The sequence below is a fragment of the Mchenga conophoros genome, linkage group LG12, assembly GCF_057382185.1.
Source record: "Mchenga conophoros isolate Kocher_MC1m ecotype Shallow Benthic linkage group LG12, M_conophoros_male_GT1.1, whole genome shotgun sequence".
Taxonomy (NCBI): Eukaryota; Metazoa; Chordata; class Actinopteri; order Cichliformes; family Cichlidae; genus Mchenga; species Mchenga conophoros.
Genome location: NC_140537.1, coordinates 34,346,373 through 34,366,491, shown reverse-complemented (window position 1 = coordinate 34,366,491; position 20,119 = coordinate 34,346,373). Strand labels below are relative to the sequence as shown.

The 20,119-nt window shown below is 38.8% G+C and overlaps 1 protein-coding gene and 2 pseudogenes across 3 annotated transcripts in view; 1 reads left to right on the top strand and 2 right to left on the bottom strand.

Annotated features, from left to right (window-relative positions):
- sh2d3cb (SH2 domain containing 3Cb) overlaps nucleotides 1-20,119 on the top strand; it is a 53,086-nt gene that overhangs the window by 25,613 nt on the left and 7,354 nt on the right. The window lies entirely within an intron of this gene.
- On the bottom strand, nucleotides 6,324-19,935 carry LOC146563094 (UDP-glucuronosyltransferase 2B31 pseudogene; annotated as a pseudogene). Its single transcript, XR_014894715.1, has 2 exons — nucleotides 19,808-19,935; nucleotides 6,324-8,582 (listed from the first exon to the last, which is right to left on the bottom strand). The product of XR_014894715.1 is annotated as a UDP-glucuronosyltransferase 2B31 pseudogene (transcript).
- On the bottom strand, nucleotides 12,592-19,938 carry LOC146563093 (UDP-glucuronosyltransferase 2A2 pseudogene; annotated as a pseudogene). Its single transcript, XR_014894713.1, has 2 exons — nucleotides 19,808-19,938; nucleotides 12,592-14,576 (listed from the first exon to the last, which is right to left on the bottom strand). The product of XR_014894713.1 is annotated as a UDP-glucuronosyltransferase 2A2 pseudogene (transcript).

The window sequence follows — 20,119 nt, the reverse complement described above, 5'->3', positions numbered from 1 at the left end:
CTTTCAACAGCTACTGAAAGTTAGGGGACCTAGCTGCTATCGGATATTTATATAGAGATCCTGCAGCTTCAAACTGTATCACCCTTCAAGGACCTGCAGTTCAAAAAAGCGCCCCTCCGACAGCCAAACCCATCTGTTCTCCGATTGGATTGTTACATTTGTGATTGACATGACATTGACCAATCAGATGAAAGGAAGAAAAATAGGGTCAAAATTCGCACTTGTAACTTGCAGGGTTTTTTTTTCTAAGTCCACACACAAATCTTTTTTACGCACACACAAATCTTTTTTACACACATACAAATTCTTTTTACACACACAAATCTTTTTTACACACACATCTTTTTTACACACACAAATCTTTTTTACACATACAAATCTTTTTTACACATACAAATCTTTTTTACACACACACAAATCTTTTTTACTCACATACAAATTCTTTTTACACATACAAATCTTTTTTACACACACACACAAATCTTTTTTACACACACACACAAATCTTTTTTACACATACAAATCTTTTTTACACACACATAAATTCTTTTTACACATACAAATCTTTTTTACACACACATAAATTCTTTTTACACACACAAATCTTTTTTACACATACAAATCTTTTTTACAAGTACAAAATATTTATGACCACATTTTGAGCCCATATTCAAGTCTTCTTTGGTTTCAGTAGCTAAAGACTTGCATTGATTCAGTTTAAATTAAATAATGTAAGGAAACACTAATAAGCTTCTTAATTTCTTATTTGAAAGAGACAGACATTTCTGTTCTTCAGGATAAGATCAATTTGAGCAAATTCTTGATCCTTCATGTTCTACCAGTAAAGTGGTAAAGTCCAATATTTCACTTTACTCATGCAGCAAATAAGTCTTTAGTCCTTCATTAAATGTAATCATGTGAAACCTAATGTTGTGCCCTTAAGCAGGGGGAATAGTGAGGAGAGATGAATGAATAATACTTACACCCAGCTCTAGCTTTCACTCGTCTGTATTGAGTCTAACAAAAACAACACAATCAGAACCACATCCTCGTTGCTTTGATACACTCAGTCTAAGGACCACAGTTTCCAACTAAGGCTGCGTTCACACTGCAAGTCTTAATGCTCAATTCAGATTTTTTGATCTAATCCGATTTTTTTTTGTCTGCTTGTTCACACTACAAATAAAATGTGACAGCAAACGTGCTCTAGTGTGAACCCTCAAAGAGGCCCACATGCGCAAAAGAAGACGTCACACAACGCGCTCTGTTTAGACCCAGACCAAACAGTATTGTTTGACTGATGGCCCTTAATGTAAAGAGTTGTTTCGGACTTTGTTTTCCAATTGTGCTTTAAGTTATAAAGTTATGGTGTTATTTACATATGGCCTAATAATTATCCTTATTGCTGTTTTAGAGAGGAGCGGTGCTTCAAAGGATAGTTGCAGATTTCTGTCAGAATCTGCAGATTATACAGTACAAATAAAATGTTCATGTTTCACTGGATGGCCAGGAAGCGTTCACGATGTCTTCTCGGGCGCTTCTGCGGTGCTGATAATTGGCGTCTGTCTTGTGTCAGTGACGTAACGCGACATGACCATTCAAACAGCAGTCACTTTCTAAAACATCAGATATGTATCAGATTCAGTACCACAAACGAAAGTGCTAATTTAGTTTAGCTTTCCAATTCAGCACAATTCAGTTATTAATCAAAAGGTTGTGCTTACCTTTAATTTAGTGGGCCCCGTCCACCCGATTGATCTGCTGATTCCTGTCCGTCTGACACTGGACTCTGTCCTCCTCAATTTAACACTCAGACTCACATCAACTGGGCAGAAACACCAAAAACTGTCCCGATTCTTTTTTGATGTGCTGAGAATAAACAACCAATACTCAGATCAAGTCCAGTCAACAACAATTATTTATTAAACACATATGTGGGAGATGTACACAACGTCACCCTCTGCATAGATCTCAAAGAGGAAGCACACGTCATACTGTTTTATATGTCAGGTTTCACGCCCCCTCATGCGTAAGCAGATAACATAACACGCATCAGTTATGCAATTACTTAGAAATCTTTCTTAACTGCCTCTTGCCCCAGGGTTTCCTTTTGTTCTCTCTTAGCAGAGCAAACGCACGCCATGCTCTCTGCAACTCTGCAGCTTCCTATTCTGCACAGTTTCAGTCTTGCTAAGCAACAGTGTTGGTCAAGTTACTTGAAAAAAGAAAAAAGTAATCAGTAACTAATTACTGATTACTTCCCCCAAAAAGTAATCCCGTTACTTTACTGATTACTTATTTTCAAAAGTAATAATTACTTAGTTACTTTTTAAAAACACGATTTACAACCTGAATAGGTGATAAAGCGATAGATCTTTCAGCCCAATTCTATTTTTTCTACATAATCCATCATACAAAATGTAATCAAATGGAAAAGTCTCTTTTTTTTAACTTGTTTTATCAGTTTTAATCTTTTAACTTTATGCATCAAGTAAAAATTTAATTATATGCAACATTCTCTGACTTGAATAAATTAGTTTAACATTTAAACCTATTTTCTACACATTCCCGCACATAAAATAAAATATTTTTTGTGTTTACACTCACTCTTTCAAATAGATGCAAGTAAAACACAGCAGAAAATAAATAAAGTCAAAGACTCAGCGATCCTGTTGCTCTATTTTCACCTGTAAAGCAGGACTGTGGGAGGCGGAGGTTTACCCTGGTGCAGGTGTGCTGCGGTCAGTTGAAGAATCCGCGAGTTTCTCTGTGAATTTCCCATTACGTCGTTGTGCACTTGGTGCTTGCTTGGAAGTTTTGGGGTTTTTTTTCGCTGTAAAAAGAAGTTTTCTTCCCACGCACGATGGACGCTAATGTTTTTGTTATTTTTTATGGAATCAAACTCAAAGTAAGGTCAGTACTTCCACGCTTTAAACGCTGCACGCTCATACGCTCTCCTGCACTCGATATATGATCCATTGTTGATCTGCACACAGCTGTTGTCACTAACAGCGCACTCGCTTACGTCACTGTCGTGAGACATTCTGACAAAAAAATCACGGTTTTAGTAACGCAGTAACGCAGCGTTCCTATGGGAAAGTAACGGTAATCTAATTACCGTTTTTGCAATAGTAATCCCTTACTTTACTCGTTACTTGAAAAAAGTAATCAGTGTTACAAGTAAGGCGTTACTGCCCATCTCTGCTAAGCAATGACCTATGACACAGTTTATAACTGAAAAGTGGCCTGTAATATACTGGCCTGTTATTCAATGCATAAAACAAAATACACAGCAAATAAATACTAGAAAATATATTTTCCTAATACTTGCTGTAAGATGAACCTCTGACCAACTAGGCGCAGAAGGTATTGCATGGCACTGCAGAATGCTGTGGTAGCTGTTTTGTTTCAGGGTGCTGCTCATTCTGTCCTAATCACCAACCCTGGATCCAGCAAAACAGCCCCAGACCGTCACACTTCCTCCTCCATGTTTGACAGTGGATGGCACACACTGTGAAATCACAGTGAAATCACAGCAGCGTCTCTTCTTTCTCCGCAAACTAAGAAGAGCAGGAGCACCAGCCCCCATCATGTACACTTTCTACAGAGGCACCATCGAGAGCATCCTGTCGAGCTGCATCACTGTGTGGTTTGGAGCCTGCAATGTGTCCTGTCATAGAACCCTCCAACGCATAGTGAGAGCTGCAGAGAGGATCATTGGTGTCTCTCTCCCCTCCCTCCAGGACATTTACAGCACCCGTCTCACTAAAAAAGCCCTTTGCATAGCGGCTGATCCCACGCACCCAATGTAAAGCTTCTTCAAGCTGCTGCCGTCAGGGAGGAGACTGCGGAGTCTCCAGGCCAGGACCAGCAGACTGAAGGACAGCTTCATCCATCAGGCTGTCAGGAAGCTTAACTCCCTCCCGATTCTGCCCCCTCTCCCCTCTTCTCCTCCATGGTCTCACTGAACTCTGTCACACACACACACACACACACACACACACACACACACACACACACACACACACACACACACACACACACACACACACACACACACACTCTCTCTCTCTCTCTCTCTCTGACTCACTCACTGGCCTGCACCAGTTACCAGTCACTTTGTGGAGCATTGGACTGCCATTACCTCATAAGACTTTGTTGTTATACTATCTCTTACCGTATATTACTAAATCTCCATTTGCACTATTTGCCTATTTGCACTACTCTGCCTGGTTTACACTCAATGTCATTTACCCTTACCTGAATATTGTATATTGTATATTGCATAGCTTTCTTGTTAAATTGTATTGTATTTATTTAAATTTTTACTTTTTAATTTATTTTATTTGCATTTTTTAATCACTCTCTTATATTTAAATGTTCATTTGCTATTTCATCTAGGGTTTGAGAGTAACGAAATTTCTATTCTCTGTATGTCCTGTACATGTGGCAGAATTGACAAATAAAGTTGACTTTGACTTTGTTCCACAGTCAAAGTCAAAGTCAATCTTTTCGTCTACTCGATGGCATACAAAGATCCTGCCTGATTAACCAAAGATTTCAAGTTTTGATTCGTCAGTCCATAATACCTTCTTCTAGTTTTCAGTGGTCCAATGGTGGCGTTTCATGACCCAGGCAAGCCTTTTTGTCTTATTATGACACGTTAGCAATGGCTTTCTTGCTGCAACTCGTCCTTTCAAACCTGTAGCTCAAAGTCTTCTTTTCATAGTTGAAGCTGAGACTTGCTTACTACGACATTAAGCTGTGCTTGAAGCTGTTGTCCTGTGAGCCGCTTATCATTCAAGCTGTTAACTCTCAGAAACTTGTCCTCTGATTCAGTTGTGGCTTTGGGTCTGCCAGAGTAGACCTCTTCCTGTCAGAGTTTGCCCAGTTTCTGAGTGCCTTTTGGTGTTGAAGGAAACTGTACTCACTGACACCTTGACTTTATTTGCAATTTCTCTGTAAGACAGACCTACATTTTTAATTGCTATGATGGTCTGGCTCTCTTCCACTGTTAATTGTCTTTTTCTCGCCATTTTTGTAGCAACACACTGCTTTCTGCTGTACAATACTGTTCAAAATGGTAAATGGCCTGTATTTATATAGCGCTTTACGAGTCCCTAAGGACCCCAAAGCGCTTTACATATCCAGTCATCCACCCATTCACACACACATTCACACACTGATGATGGCAAGCTACATTGTAGCCACAGCCACCCTGGGGCGCACTGACAGATGCTCATTAGGGTCTGGTAACACAGTGTGTTCCTACACTGCTTTTATGCAGACAGAGGGGGGTGCAAGTGATCCAGAAAAGTTGGGACACCTGTAGGAATTAGTAGCACCAGCTTTCAAGGCTTGATCAACCTCCATTGCTGCAGAACAGCTTTAAATTGTTAACCATTTTAATGTTCCCTGAAGTCTTCTTTAGTTTCAGTAACTAAAAACTTGTATTGATTCAGGTCAAATTAAATAATTTTAGGAAAAACCAATAAGCGTCTTTATTTTTTATTTGAAAGTGACCAAATATTTGTGTTCTTCAGGATGAGACCAATTTGAGCAAATTCGTGAGCCTTTGCGTTCTTCCAGTAAAGTAGTACAGTCCAATATATCACTTTACTCACTTTACTCTGTTTGCATAGGGTTAATGTTAGGGTTGGGGTCATTGCCAGTGATGACTTAGACCTCAAAAAGTTAAAGAGTAAAAACAATAAGAACTTGACTTGTAAAGAAAACTCACACGATAAATCGGTGTCAGATGAAAAACTTTCATAAATCCTGAATATATGATTCAAGTAGTTAAATACGGAGCCTCACACGGGACATTGCAGAAAAAAAAATGAAGATGAACTTCTGTGAGATCTCGCAAAACTTTTGCGAGTACGGTGTTCCCCCCAGCTCTAGTGGGCCTCGACTTCCCGGTCAGCTTTGAGCTGGTGGGTAACAGATGTCTCCGAAAACATCGGCGCACTTTTGCAAATAATTGATGTCTTGATAAAAAGTCCAGATATTTGCCGCCATTGATAGAAACTGGAATTGGCTGGGCCGTGTTATGAATTCTGGGATAGGTTGGGCCACGAAGGATACACCGACTCGGCCTTCAAATGCGACCTGTGAAGGATTGCAGCCTATTTTGCGAGATTTCACTGAAGTTCATCTTTATTTATTTTTTCCTCCAATGTCTCTTGTGGGGCTCTGTAGTTAAATGTAGTTAAGTTAAAAATAAATGTAACAATGGAGACATTGCTGTATATATATTTTTTAAATCAACAAAGTGATCAATAGTGTTCTATGGTAATATGTAATTCAGTGCACCAAAATAGTTGTATTAGATTTCAACTTACTTTATTTTCTATTCCAGCACCATTTGAAATAGAGTGGGAAAAATATACCGTACACAGTGAATTTCAGCTACTTGCACACTGTTTCTATATTACTGTCAATATGTTGGTCAGGTTACAGAAGTTTTTTTTATGCACATGAAAAATATCACCATCAAATTCTGTAATATTTCTACAACAATACATATAATAAAATATGTTCTATAGTTGAGCACTGCATGAGGCCAAAATCTTCTTATGTGCTCTTAATGAAGGTTTAAACATCATCACCATATGGGTGTAGGAAAATTTAATTATCTCCCTGTTTAACTGTTAGACAATTTTAGGAAATGTGGTGATTCTTAAAGTGTTTACAACAGCAAAATATTCTAAGTCACATGAATTTAAACCCGTAACTAATTTATTGATTTACTTGCCTCATTTTCTAACTTTTTACTGAAAAACACTGAAAATTATATACATTTTAAGTTTTTAAGATTGAAAAAAAAACAACAACAAAAACACATCTGAAATGTGATTAAACCGAGTTTATTAGACAATTGTGAGATTTGCATTGCTGCGCTGAGCACACACTCAGGTTTGTTGCACTACCAGTACAAATTTATCTCTGTCCTCCTGAATAGAGAACAGATGACAAGCATAAAAATCATCATTCCTTTTTGACTTTGTTTCTGTAAAACTTACACATCAGAAACCTGACTGCTGAAACAAAAATGGTAAATACTAGCAAAATAACTGCCAGCAGAAAGGCTGCCACATCGATTGAGTAGTACTGGATGCTGGACATCTTGTAAGACTCCGTCCTTAAGTGCGCCGCTCCTTTGTGCCGCATGACAAACTCGATCCAGAACATGGCTCGGTCCAGCGGTTTCATAGGCTGATCTCTTTGGATGCTGGACAGCTCCTTCATCTTCTCCCTGTAGGATGGTTGGTAGAGTACCTCCTTTAGCGCCTCCAAGAAGTTTTCTTTGTTCACTGTTGCAATATCAAGGACTTTGGCCACACCTCTTGCTTTCATCCTGAAGAAGTTATCAGCCTGGTCAAACATAAGTGGCAGGCCAACCAGGGGCACACCGTGGTAAACGGCCTCCTGTATCCCATTGGTGCCTCCATGGGCCACAAACACTCTGGTCTTGGGGTGACCCAGGAGGTCATTTTGGGGCAACCAGTCCAAGATTCGCGTGTTATTACCAAGGGTGGATGGTCTTTTGCCTTTGTGCCTCCAAATCACCTTCTGAGGAAGTTCTGCAAAAGCAGCAGCAATGTCTTCAGCGATGTCCTCTGGAAGTTCTTCTACCAGCGTCCCCAGTGTCATCACAATGACACCATGTTCACCTGAACTCTGCACAAAGTCCTCTAGCTCTTTAGGCAGGGGCTTGGAGGGTTTGCACTGAAATCCTGACATGTAGACAATGTTTGGCATTGTGGGTCGAGGGAACTCAAAGGTGAAATCGTTTCTCATCAGCCAGATGTCTGCTGACTGAAACAGCTCCATGTAATGTACATCACTGCCAAAATGACGATGGACAAATGGTTTGTAGTTTGGTTCTGTGATGTACCAAATTTGAAAACATGTGAAGAAAAAGTAGAGCATATTCTGGACACGCTGAATGAAAGTCATCTTGTCAGTCAGCTCTGTCCCTGGTATGGGGATGTAAGAGAGTGGGGAAGGTGCAATTGCTAGATGGCCTTCACCCTGAATAGTCCATCGGACATTAAAGACAAGTGGAAGACCCAAACGATGGGCCATAAGAACACCTGTACCAATCGTAGGATCAGTCAGAACCAAATCATATTTGGCATCACGGAGGCTCTGCATCAGGTTGGTATCCTCAAACATGCGTTCCACCATCTCAAGCACCTTGACATGTATTTGATACATCTGTTTCACTAAGTCATGCTCCATTGATAATCGAGTCCACAGTGAAGCACCTTGTCGACGCATGATTAGTGTTTTCATAACAAATCCCCCAAAACGCTCTTCATCAAATCCGGCCGAGGAATTTATAGTGATGGTCTTGTAGTGAGGGGACTCTGACTTGATGTACCAGGTGTCGTTTGGCCGCACCACTGTGACTTCATGACCTCTGGAGTGAAGCTCTGCGATGATGATATTCATGTTGATCCAGTGACTTCCATCCACAGGGAACACCAAGACTTTCCCTCCATTTACCAACAATGTAGAGCATAGCAGCACTGCAAGTGCCAGGAAGTTTGAATGGCACATCTCTGAAAGAGATTCTGACAAAAATGTCAAGATGTTAGATTATTTCTTAAGCAAATGGTTTGAGTTCAAGAGCTTGTATCACCCTAATAACTAATGACAGATATACCTGAGATAAAGTTTAAGTTGGGAAAATATGGACTGGCCAATATATAAACTTGGAGGTCAGACGTATTTGCCAGGTCTCCTTTGGTTTTGGCTTTTAAGATAAAAACTCAGATTTAAAGGTTAAGTTATAGATGTAGATTATTATCTTAAAGTCATGAGCCTCTTACTCACAGCAGTGAGTATCTCCTACTGTTGATCTCATTATTGATAAGTTAGTGACTTTGCCGCTAAATTTTCATACCTTTTTAACACCATAGTCACAAAGAAACAGCAAAACAGGAAATAATTTCTGTATGACTAAACAATGATTCCAACAAAAAACGTGAAACTTGTCCTCTTGATTAGAGTTAATTTCAAACGTTACAATCAGCTAAACCTTTGTGTACTTTATTTGAATTCTAGAGTCAACATTTATATATGTAAACTTCATTGATTCTTATGAATATTCATGTTTAACATTTAATCTTTTACTTTTTGTTTTTAAATATGACTTTGCTCATTATCTGTTTTCTTTTAAGAGATAAGTTAAAGTTTGTGTTCCTTCAGTAAATAGAGGCTGACAAGAAGTTTGGGAGCTAGAGACGAGCATGTTGCACAGTAAAGGTGATTGTGGTGTGGAACCCCAGACTGTTAATATGATCTTAATTAAAGTGTAAATATGAGGAAAAAAGGCAGAATTCACTGTACCATTTGAAAAAAATAAAATAAAATAAAAATAAAATAATGAAATGCGGGTGAATTTGAGAAACTAAAGTGAAACTCTAAACACTATGAGATTGTCCTACAAGTCTTCTTTGGTTTCAATAACTAAAAACTTGCATTGATTCAGGTCAAATTAAATAATGTAAGGAAACACCGATAAGCTTCTTTATTTCTTATTAGAAAGTGATGGAAAATTTCTGTTCTTCAGGATAAGACCAGTTTGAACAAATTCTTCAGCTTTCACGTTCTTCCAGTAAAGTGATACAGTCCAATACTTCACTTTACTCACGCATCAAATAAGACGTTAGTGCTTCATGAAAGGTAATCACGTTAAACCTAACCCTTCATAGTTTTTCATATATCATCAGTGAGAATGTTTAGTAGTTTTTTGTCTGATGATCAAAACCTTAGGAAACAGTTTTAAATAAATACTACTCGGGGTTGGGGGTAATTGCTGATGATGACTTCGACCTCAAAAAGTTTAAGAGTAAAAACAATAAGAACTTTTAAAATGTTTCATGTAACAAAATGGTAAAGCTGAAACTTGACAAAAATAGTGACTTCAATTATCCCTCAATGAAAAAAGAAAAATTGCATAATAAATAGGTGTCAGATGGAAAACTTTAATGAATCCTGAATATATGTTTTAACTAGTTAAATGTAGTCATGTTATTAAATTTAACAATGAAGACATTTCTGTATTTATTTTTTGTTAAAACAGCAAAGTGATGAATAGTGATCCATAGTTAAATGTAATAAAGTGCGTGTATCAAGTTGTATCAGCTTTCAAATTACTTTATTTTGTATAGGGCTTTGGAGCGTGATGTCACGGGGGTGGGCGTGGAAAGGATTTTGGCCCGATCCGCCATTTTGGGGGTCTAAGTAAGGAGTAGTGATGTGCGATACCACTGATTTCCTTTCCGATCCGATACCAAGTAATATTCAGGGTGGTATCGACGATACTGATCCGATACCGATACTTTGTACAAAACGGATTTTATTTATTGTATCTCAAATTATAGCGTCATAATGATTACAGGACATCAGAATACCTTCTTCTTATCACTTAATAATGCAGAGTTCATCATATAGAAATAAAAAAACTAAAGTTGTGTGCTATTTGAACACCTTGCCTGCCTGGAGGACTAAAGGACTCCGTGAGAGACTCTCACCCTAGCAGCACCTGTCCCTCTCCTCCTCTTCAGTTCGCCTCAACATACGCTCGTCATATTTTGTGATATGATTTACTCTGAGGTGTTTGACAAGGTTAGTGATGTTGCCACAACCATACATGCCAACCCAGTGTCCGGTTATATTTTAGACAGCAAGGAGCAGACGGCAGAGTTTCACTCCACCGAGGGAGCTCGTGACGTACTACCCGGCTTTCTTTAGACCGCGAAGGCCGGTCCTCAGGTGGAAGCAGCCTCTGAATTTGGACACCCCCGCTGTTTCCGGGCCGGCCAATAATAACGGTGACATTTAACGTATTTTATCCGATAAATAAACCCTGTAAAATATATTTATCCGCCCAAACAGCCCCTTTGAATGTCTCCCTAATTCTGAGGTCTCAAGGTTGGCAAGTATGGCCACAACACCTCACTTTTTTTGCCACATTTATTGCAAACCACGGCTCAGCTGTTTGTGGAGGTAAAATACATCCGCACAATTACGCTCAGCCATTGTTGTGAGTGCGCACGCCAAGGGGCTGCGAGACATTTATACAGCCGTATTTCGCACATGACTATGAAAGGCGGAAGAGGAAGTAGTTCCTTTGAATGTAGGCAATCCGAATGTTATAGTTTCTTTCCACTGTGTTCCTGTTAATGATAAACTACAAATTTACTCTAAATTACTAAAATATCGATATTTTAATGTGAGAATCGATTCTAGAACATAAATGATTGGTATCGGAGGAATCGATATTTCAGGATCGATCCGCACATCACTAGTAAGGAGCGAAAGCATAGCCATGGTTCGTACTTGCTGTGTGGTCGGCTGCAATGTTCGATCTTACAACCGGCACGGGAATAAGTTTGGATTGTCTTTTTATGCTTTCCCAACCTGGAAGCAACATGAAGGAGCTCATGTATCGGATGTTACCAAACGAAGGCGTCTAGCCTGGATAGCAGCCGTGAGACGAGCTGATATCAAGTTCTGTTACGTCTCCAGATATCAGTTGGTGTGCTCAAGACATTTTCATTCCGGTAAGTTCTAAATATGTTCACATCACACTTTATAGCTGAATAATATCATCGTTGGTGGTCTCGGAAGTTATAGAAATTGCGATCAAACATCGAATGGAGTGACTTGATTGGTTGATGTAAAGACAATAAATGAAATGAGACAGGAAGGACACAAATTGGCGTTAATAATTTGCCCAATTATCAATGTGTTAATTTGCATGTACTTTACAATTACGGGCATATAATATGATAACGATATTTTAGCAGTTCAATGATAAATGTATAACATTAATTATGGTGGGGGGTGGAAAATGGCTATTTCACTCGATGCACTCCAGCTGACTTACTTTGACGACGTACTCAGAGTTTGGCGGCTTGAAAATAGCCAAATCTTGCACCCAGCCATTTGTAAATTGGATGTGCGCCTCCAGTGACTTGTAATTACGAAACTGGTTCGCTGTGTAAGCGCTTACTCCACAAACAAGATACGTGAAGATATCGGGGTAGGACAGTGGCGGTAAGTCGTCTGGGTCTTTACTCCACTGCCGTATTTCATATGGGTCCAGATTTGCGATGCACTTTATTTTTTTCAAGTACCGCTGCTTCGCCTCTGGACGCAATCGGTCTCTATACCGTCCGTTTTCTTTTGAGCTGCTTTTAAGCATGTTTCTTCGTCGTTCCAACACAGTGTGTTTGTTTTGATTCGTAGACCCCGAAAATGGAGCTGCGCTCCCACAATGCATTGCGGCGTGACGTCAACTCCAAAGCCCTATTCCAACAACGTTTAAAATAGAGTGGGAAAATATACAGTACATAGTGAACGTCAGCTACTTGCACACTGGTTCTATATTACTGTGAATAAGTTGGTCAGGATACATAAGTTTTAGTAATAAATTTAAAAAATATCACCATAAAATTCTGTGAAATTTCTACAAAAATACATATAAAAACAATATATTCTATTGTTGAGAACTGCATGAGACCAAACTCTTCTTATGTGCTCTTAATAAAGGATTAGGCATCATCACCATACGACAGTCAGAAACATTTAATTGTGTCCCTGTTTAACGGTTAGACAATTGTAGGAAATGTGGTGATTCTTAAAGTGTTTAAACAGCAGACTATTCCAAATCAAATGAATATAAACCCATAACTGATTCATTGATTTGCTTGCTTCATTTACTAACTTTTCCCTGAACAACACTGAAAATAATTTCTATTTTAAGTTTTTAAGATACTGACAAATAAGCAAAAATACATCTGAAATATGGCTAGACTGAGGTCATTAGAAAATGTGAGATTTGTATAGCTGAATTGAGCTGCACACACACTCAGGTTTGTTACACTACCAGTACAAATTTATCTCTGTCCTTCTTCTGAATAGAGAACAGTCGACAAGCATACAATTTTTGCAAAACAATCATCATTCCTTTTTGACTTTGTTTCTGTAAAATAACTTATGCAACAGAAACTTGACTGCTGAAATAAAAATGGTAAATACTAGCAGAATAACTGTAAGCAGAAAGGCTGCTACATCGATTGAGTAGTACTGGATGCTGGACATCTTGTAAGACTCCGTCCTTAAGTGCGCCGCTCCTTTGTGCCGCATGACAAACTCGATCCAGAACATGGCTCGGTCCAGCGGTTTCATAGGCTGATCTCTTTGGATGCTGGACAGCTTCTTCATCTTCTCCCTGTAGGATGGTTGGTAGAGTACCTCCTTTAGCGCCTCCAAGAAGTTTTCTTTGTTCACTGTTGCAATATCAAGGACTTTGGCCACACCTCTTGCTTTCATCCTGAAGAAGTTATCAGCCTGGTCAAACATAAGTGGCAGGCCAATCAGGGGCACACCGTGGTAAACGGCCTCCTGTATCCCATTGGTGCCTCCATGGGCCACAAACACTCTGGTCTTGGGGTGACCCAGGAGGTCATTTTGGGGTAACCAGTCCAAAATTAATGTGTTATTACCCAGGGTGGATGGTCTTTTGCCTTTGTGCCTCCAAATCACCTTCTGAGGAAGTTCTGCAAAAGCAGCAGTAATGCCTTCAGCGATGTCCTCTGGAAGTTCTTCTACCAGCGTCCCCAGTGTCATCACAATGACACCATGTTCACCCGAGCTCTGCACAAAGTCCTCTAGCTCTTTAGACAGGGGCTTGGAGGGTTTGCACTGAAATCCTGACATGTAGACAACGTTTGGCATTGAGGGTCGAGGGAACTCAAAGGTGAAATCGTTTCTCATCAACCAGATGTCTGCTGACTGAAACAGCTCCATGTAATGTACATCACTGCCAAAATGACGATGGACAAATGGTTTGTAGTTTGATTCTGTCATATACCAAATTTTTAAAGTTGAGAAGAAAAAGTAGAGCATATTCTGGACACGCTGAATGAAAGTCATCTTGTCAGTCAGCTCTGACAGGGGTATGGGAATGTAAGAGAGTGGAGAAGGTGCAATTGCAAAATGGCCTTCACCCTGAATAGTCCATCGGACATTAAAGACAAGTGGAAGATGCAGACGGTGAGCCATAAGAACACCTGTACCAATCGTAGGATCAGTCAGAACCAAATCATATTTGGCATCACGGAGGCTCTGCATCAGGTTGGTATCCTCAAACATTCCCTCCACCATCTCAAGCACCTTGACATGTATTTGATACATCTGTTTCACTAAGTCATGCTCCATTGATAATCGAGTCCACAGTGAAGCACCTTGTCGACGCATGATTAGTGTTTTCATAACAAATCCCCCAAAACGCTCTTCATCAAATCCGGTTGAGGAATTTATAGTGATGGTTTTGTAGTGAGGGGACTCTGACTTGATGTACCAGGTGTCGTTTGGCCGCACCACTGTGACTTCATGACCTCTGGAGTGAAGCTCTGCGATGATGATATTCATGTTGATCCAGTGACTTCCATCCACAGGGAACACCAAGACTTTCCCTCCATTTACCAATAATGTAGAGCATAGCAGCACTGCAAGTGCCAGCAAGTTTGGATGGCACATCTCTGAAAGAGATTCTGACAAAGATGTCAAGATGTTAAATCTCTCCTTCTGTTTAGTAAGGGCCTTGAGTTTAAGGGTTTCTATGAACTTAAAAACAAACAAAAACTAGAAAAATTTGCATTTCCTGCGAAAATGCAGTGTGGATGCTTTAAAGCTGAAGCTGTATGCAAAAAGTAGGTGAAAAAACTGAAAAGTTGCAGAAATTGTAAAAACTTTGCAGAAGCAAAAGAACTTTGCTAAAATGTAATAACTTAGCAGAACTGCAATATCTTAGAGGAAACATAATACTTGGCAGAAATACAATAGCATAGCAGAACTTAGCAGAAATATTGTAACTTACCAGAAACATAACTTCTCAAAAATACAAGAATTTAGGAGAAATAGTATAAGATAACAGAAAGAATATATTTAGCCAAAAATACTTGAACATTACAGAAACACTATGATTTAGAAAAATAGTACAACACAGCAGAAATACTGTGATTTACCAGAGACACTGTGATGAACTATGAATATTGTAATTTTAAATTAAGACTATGTTTTAGCAAAAATATTATAATTTGGCAGAAATACTATCATTTGGCAGAAATACTATGATAAAGCACAAATACTCTGGTTTAGCACAAATATTATAACATAGCAGAAATACAATTATATAGCAGAAATGCTATATTTAGAAAGAAAAATATAATATAGTAGAAATACTATGATTTAGCAGAAATACTACAATATAGCATAATAACAATGATTTGGAACAAATACTATGATTGAGCAGAATAGCAATAACTGAAGTAGAAATATTGGAAAAGTAAAATGACAAGATGAAAAAAAAACAGAACATGGTTAAGTTCCCTCAAAACTAATTGTTGTTCACCTGTGAAAAAAAATAAAGAAATAAAAATAAATTAAAAAACAATAAGAAACAGCCAACAGATACACATAAAATCAAATATGTATACACAAATGCACAGAGAGAGAGACACACAGAGGGTCTATGCCAGTCAACCAGTCTGTATATATTATGTTTTTCCAACAATGAGATGCTGCCCTAAAGTGGGTCTCTCTCTCTCTATTACACACACACACACACACACACACACACACACACACACACACACACACACACACACACACACACACACTGGGTGAGAGAAGTAAGTTTCTAGCTCAGTCAAGCAGCCTGGGAGCTGCTGAATTTGAATCCACCAATCAGAGAGCCTGTGCGCTTTTTCCCGCCAAAACAGGTGCACGCAGCACAGAGAGACACAGGATTTTTGCAGTCTATTTCTCATAATGACAACTTCCCTCAAACAAATGACCATAATTTCCTAACCGTAGGGGTTAGAACGGTCATTCTTACACCGTTTTGTTCAGAAGAGATTGGGGAATCTTCAAGTGTTGACAATTTAAAATATGAATTTTTAGAGATATATGACATGGATGACTTGTTGACTTAGAAGCCACGAATTCCCCAATATGCAAATTTGAATGCCTCAGTCCACATATATGATTGGCTGGCTGGGAAGCCGTGCAGGCCCTGATTTGTGGATTTGAATTCCTCAGCCCTCAGATATGATTGGCTGGCTTAGAAGCCATGAAGGCCCCAATATGCAAATTTGAATGCCTCAGCCCACATATATGATTGGCTGGGAAGCCGTGCAGGCCCTGATTTGAAAATTTGAATGTCCCAGTCCTCACAGAGGATTGGCTGCCTTGGGACTTGGCAGTAATATATAGAAATAGTATGATTAAGAATAAAAACTACATTTACCAGAAATACTATGTTTTAGCACAAATACTATAAAAAGCAGAAATACTATAATTTAGCAGAAATACTATATTAAGCACAAATCCTATAAAAAGCAGAAATAGTATGATTAAGCATAAATACTACATTTAGTAGAAATACTATGTTTTAGCACAAATACTATAAAAAGAAGAAATACTATATTAAGCAATATAAATATCCTATAAAAATCCTATAAAAAGCAAAAATATTGTACTATGATTTGGTAGAAAAATTATAATTAATCAGAAATACTATATTTGGCACAAATCTTATAAAATAGCAGAAATAGTATGATTTAGCACAATAGTAATAATTTAAACAGAAAAACAGAAACAGCAAAATGGACAGCTGAAAAAATGCTGAACGTGCTAAGGGTCCTTCAAATATACTTGTTAAATGAAAAAAATCGGCAAAAAAAATATATAACAGCCACACAATCACAAATATGGACACATATGGAAACACACATGCACAGAGAGAGACACACACAAGATCCAATTCAGTCAACCACTCTAAATATATTGAATTTGAATCTTACAATGAGATCATCCCATTAAAAGGCTCTCTCTCTCTCTCTCTCTCGCTGTCTCACACACACACACACACACACACACACACACACACACACACACACACACACACAGGGAGAGAGAAGCAAGTTCTCAGTCAAGCAGCCTGGGAGCTGCTGAATTTGAATCCACCAATCAGAGAGGCTGTGCACCTGTTTTGGCGGGAAAAAGTGCACAGCCTCTCTGATTGGTGGATTCAAATTCAGCAGCTCCCAGGCTGCTTGACTGAGAACTTGCTTCTCTCTCCGTGTGTGTGTGTGTGTGTGTGTGTGTGTGTGTGTGTGAGACAGCGAGAGAGAGAGAGAGAGAGAGAGAGCCTTTTAATTTCTCATAATGACGACTCCCCTCAAACAAATGACCATAATTTCCTAACCGTAGGAGCTAGAACGGTCATTCTTACACCGTTTTGTTCAGAAGAGATGGGGGAATCTTAAAGTGTTGACAATTTATCATTAAAATATGAATTATTAAAGATATTTGACTTCTAATGCACCATAACTGAGTAGAGCGAAGCAAAAACTGCCTTGACTTGCCCTCAAACAACGCTTTGTAACTCTAAATCTATTTGGAGTATCGATATCATTCTTTCACCATAAGAGACAGCAGGCTTTGGTGAACAGTCATGGAAATTTTCAGGTCTCTGTGGAAATCCAACAAAAAGTTATGACGAGAGAAAAAAGTGGTTCATTTCCAGAGTTTGAAATCTGAAGAAATCTGAGCGAAGGACGAATTTCCTACCCTCAAACAAACGTAATTCATGGCCAAATGGTAATAGGTGAGAAAAAAAATCTTAAATTGTGAGCGTCAGGAGTGTCTGAAGATATACCGGGACAAGCCTCATGTCTTAACTTTGCTTCGTTAAGGAGATATGACGATTCGAATATGCCTCTCATTACAGAAATGCAGCGGTGATTTTGAACAAACTCTCCATTGACTTTATATGGAGAGTTTTCTGACTTTGTGTTGGTCTGAGGAGATTTGCCAAAATTCTATAAATCCCACAACAATGATAGTGACATTTTCTGAAAGCCAGCAAAAATACCTACGTTTTGATGTATAATGTGTGGAAGTTGAGTGAAAATTGAGCAAGTAGCAAGAAGTTGTTCGGACATGAAGAGAAGACTGCAAAACCTTCAGTGGCACACTGGAAGCCAAGAGCACAGCAACCATAACAACGCATGTATTTTGTGAAAAATCAAAAAAAATGAAACTCAAAACTTTAAGAGGCATAAAAGTAAAATGGTAAAAGATTTGAAAAAGCTGAATAATACATGAATAGCCCAATAATTTGTGAACATTTAAAAGTTAAAGTTTCATTGTGTGGATGCCTGAATAGGCATCCACACAATAAAGTAGGATAAAGAATAAAGAGAAACAGGAAAACAATAGTGTGGATGCCTTTAAGCATCCACACAATGATTTAGAAAATTCCTTCCTGCATACACACTGGAAGATATTGGCAGTGATGTAGTGACTCCAGATCAAGAAATGACAATGGATTTCTGCAACCTGCAATGATGACAACCAAAAAGTTATGAATGTTTAAGAACACATTAGATGCTATCTAGTGATTCTTATTAAACATAAGAATGACAGTCAAATCCAAGAGGCCAATTTATTTTCCTGATTAGAAGTCGGGATGTATTTAAAAAGGTAACTTCTGAGCCTTGTAATTTCACTTTGGGAATGTGGCATTGTAAAATACTGTGGTATTTTACAATGTACATCATTAGTGATCTAGATTACTAATCTGAGTAAATAACATAACTCAGTCATTTCAGTTTATGTTTGACAGCAAAGGTTGCCGTATAGCTAAAACCACCCTGATTCACACCACCACCAGTCTTTCTACAAAGGATTTCCAGTAGTTTTTCACTAAGCTGAGGCACCCTACTTTAATACTTGCATAGCTTCCAGATTTTCTGCAGCTCACTGGTTCAACTGCAGTGTGAAAATTCCTGCCTCTAAATCTCAGGAGGTTTAAAAGCAGGCAACAAAGCTGTTTTTTGTTCCCTGTTTCACAGCTGCCAGCATTAGTGGGTATGAAATTATAAAGCAATTATAAAGCAACAATTATAAATATTGTAAAAGCTGCCATTGATTAATGTTAAATGGTAAATGGACTGTATCTGTATAGCGCTTTACTTAGTCCCTATGGACCCCAAAGCACTTTACACTACATTCAGTCATCCACTCATTCACACACACATTCACACACTGGTGATTGCAAGCTACATTGTAGCCACAGCTGCCCTGGGGCGCACTGACAGAGGCGAGGCTGCCGGACACTGGCGCCACCCGGCCCTCTGACCACCACCAGTCAAAAGACCTTTTGTGCTTGCAAGACTTAACATTTTTTCCTTAGTTCCAAAATTAAAATAATCAAAACAAAACTTTATAAGAAAAATCTTTCTGTTTTGCATCAAAAAAAGTAACTCCATGTTCTCTCTGTATTTAATTTGAGAAAGTCTGAACTTGTGTGACCTTTGAAGCTTCCTTCTTTTTTTCGAAAGAAAACAAATTTCCAAGCTGAAATGCATCCGATTCCAAAACAATTCATTCTTTTTCTTGCTTTTGTTCCTTGTGATCAGAACAAACTATGACTGTGAATGAGGATGGTTTATATAGTGAGATTCCTCCATGCAATCATAAAGCTCAGCCTTGTTATTGTTGAGAGGAGACATCTGGGAAATATTCTGTTCCTCTGTGAGAATCCATATGCTACTACTTAGCTGGTCGGTCATGCATATTTCAGAACAGAACTCGCAGCGTAACTACACAAAGAAATGCTCTAAAACAGCATTAAAGGTATTTGGGGTTTACATTAAAATGCCATTTTATCTTCTAAAACTCTTGCTGATTTTGGGTTTTTGATCTAAGTACTTACCTAGAGCGTCCCTGTAAAAAGATCTCACGTTTCAACCAGAGCCTGTTGGTTGTGTGTCCAGCCTGCTTCACCGGTCTCTGAGTGAATGACTGCCATCGGGCTCTGGTTCAGAGCCTTTTGTAGTTTTCAGCAGCAAGGTTGGTTGTATAAGAGAAAACTGGATCAAATGTTGTGAACTCTGATCTATAGATGTAGTAGATAACACTGTTGCTACAGGTTACTACAGACAAAGGCAAGTGTATCTGAAATGAATGAATGGTTTTGGGTGAAGACATTTGAGGATAAAATGGAAGTAATTGAAAAATTGGAGGC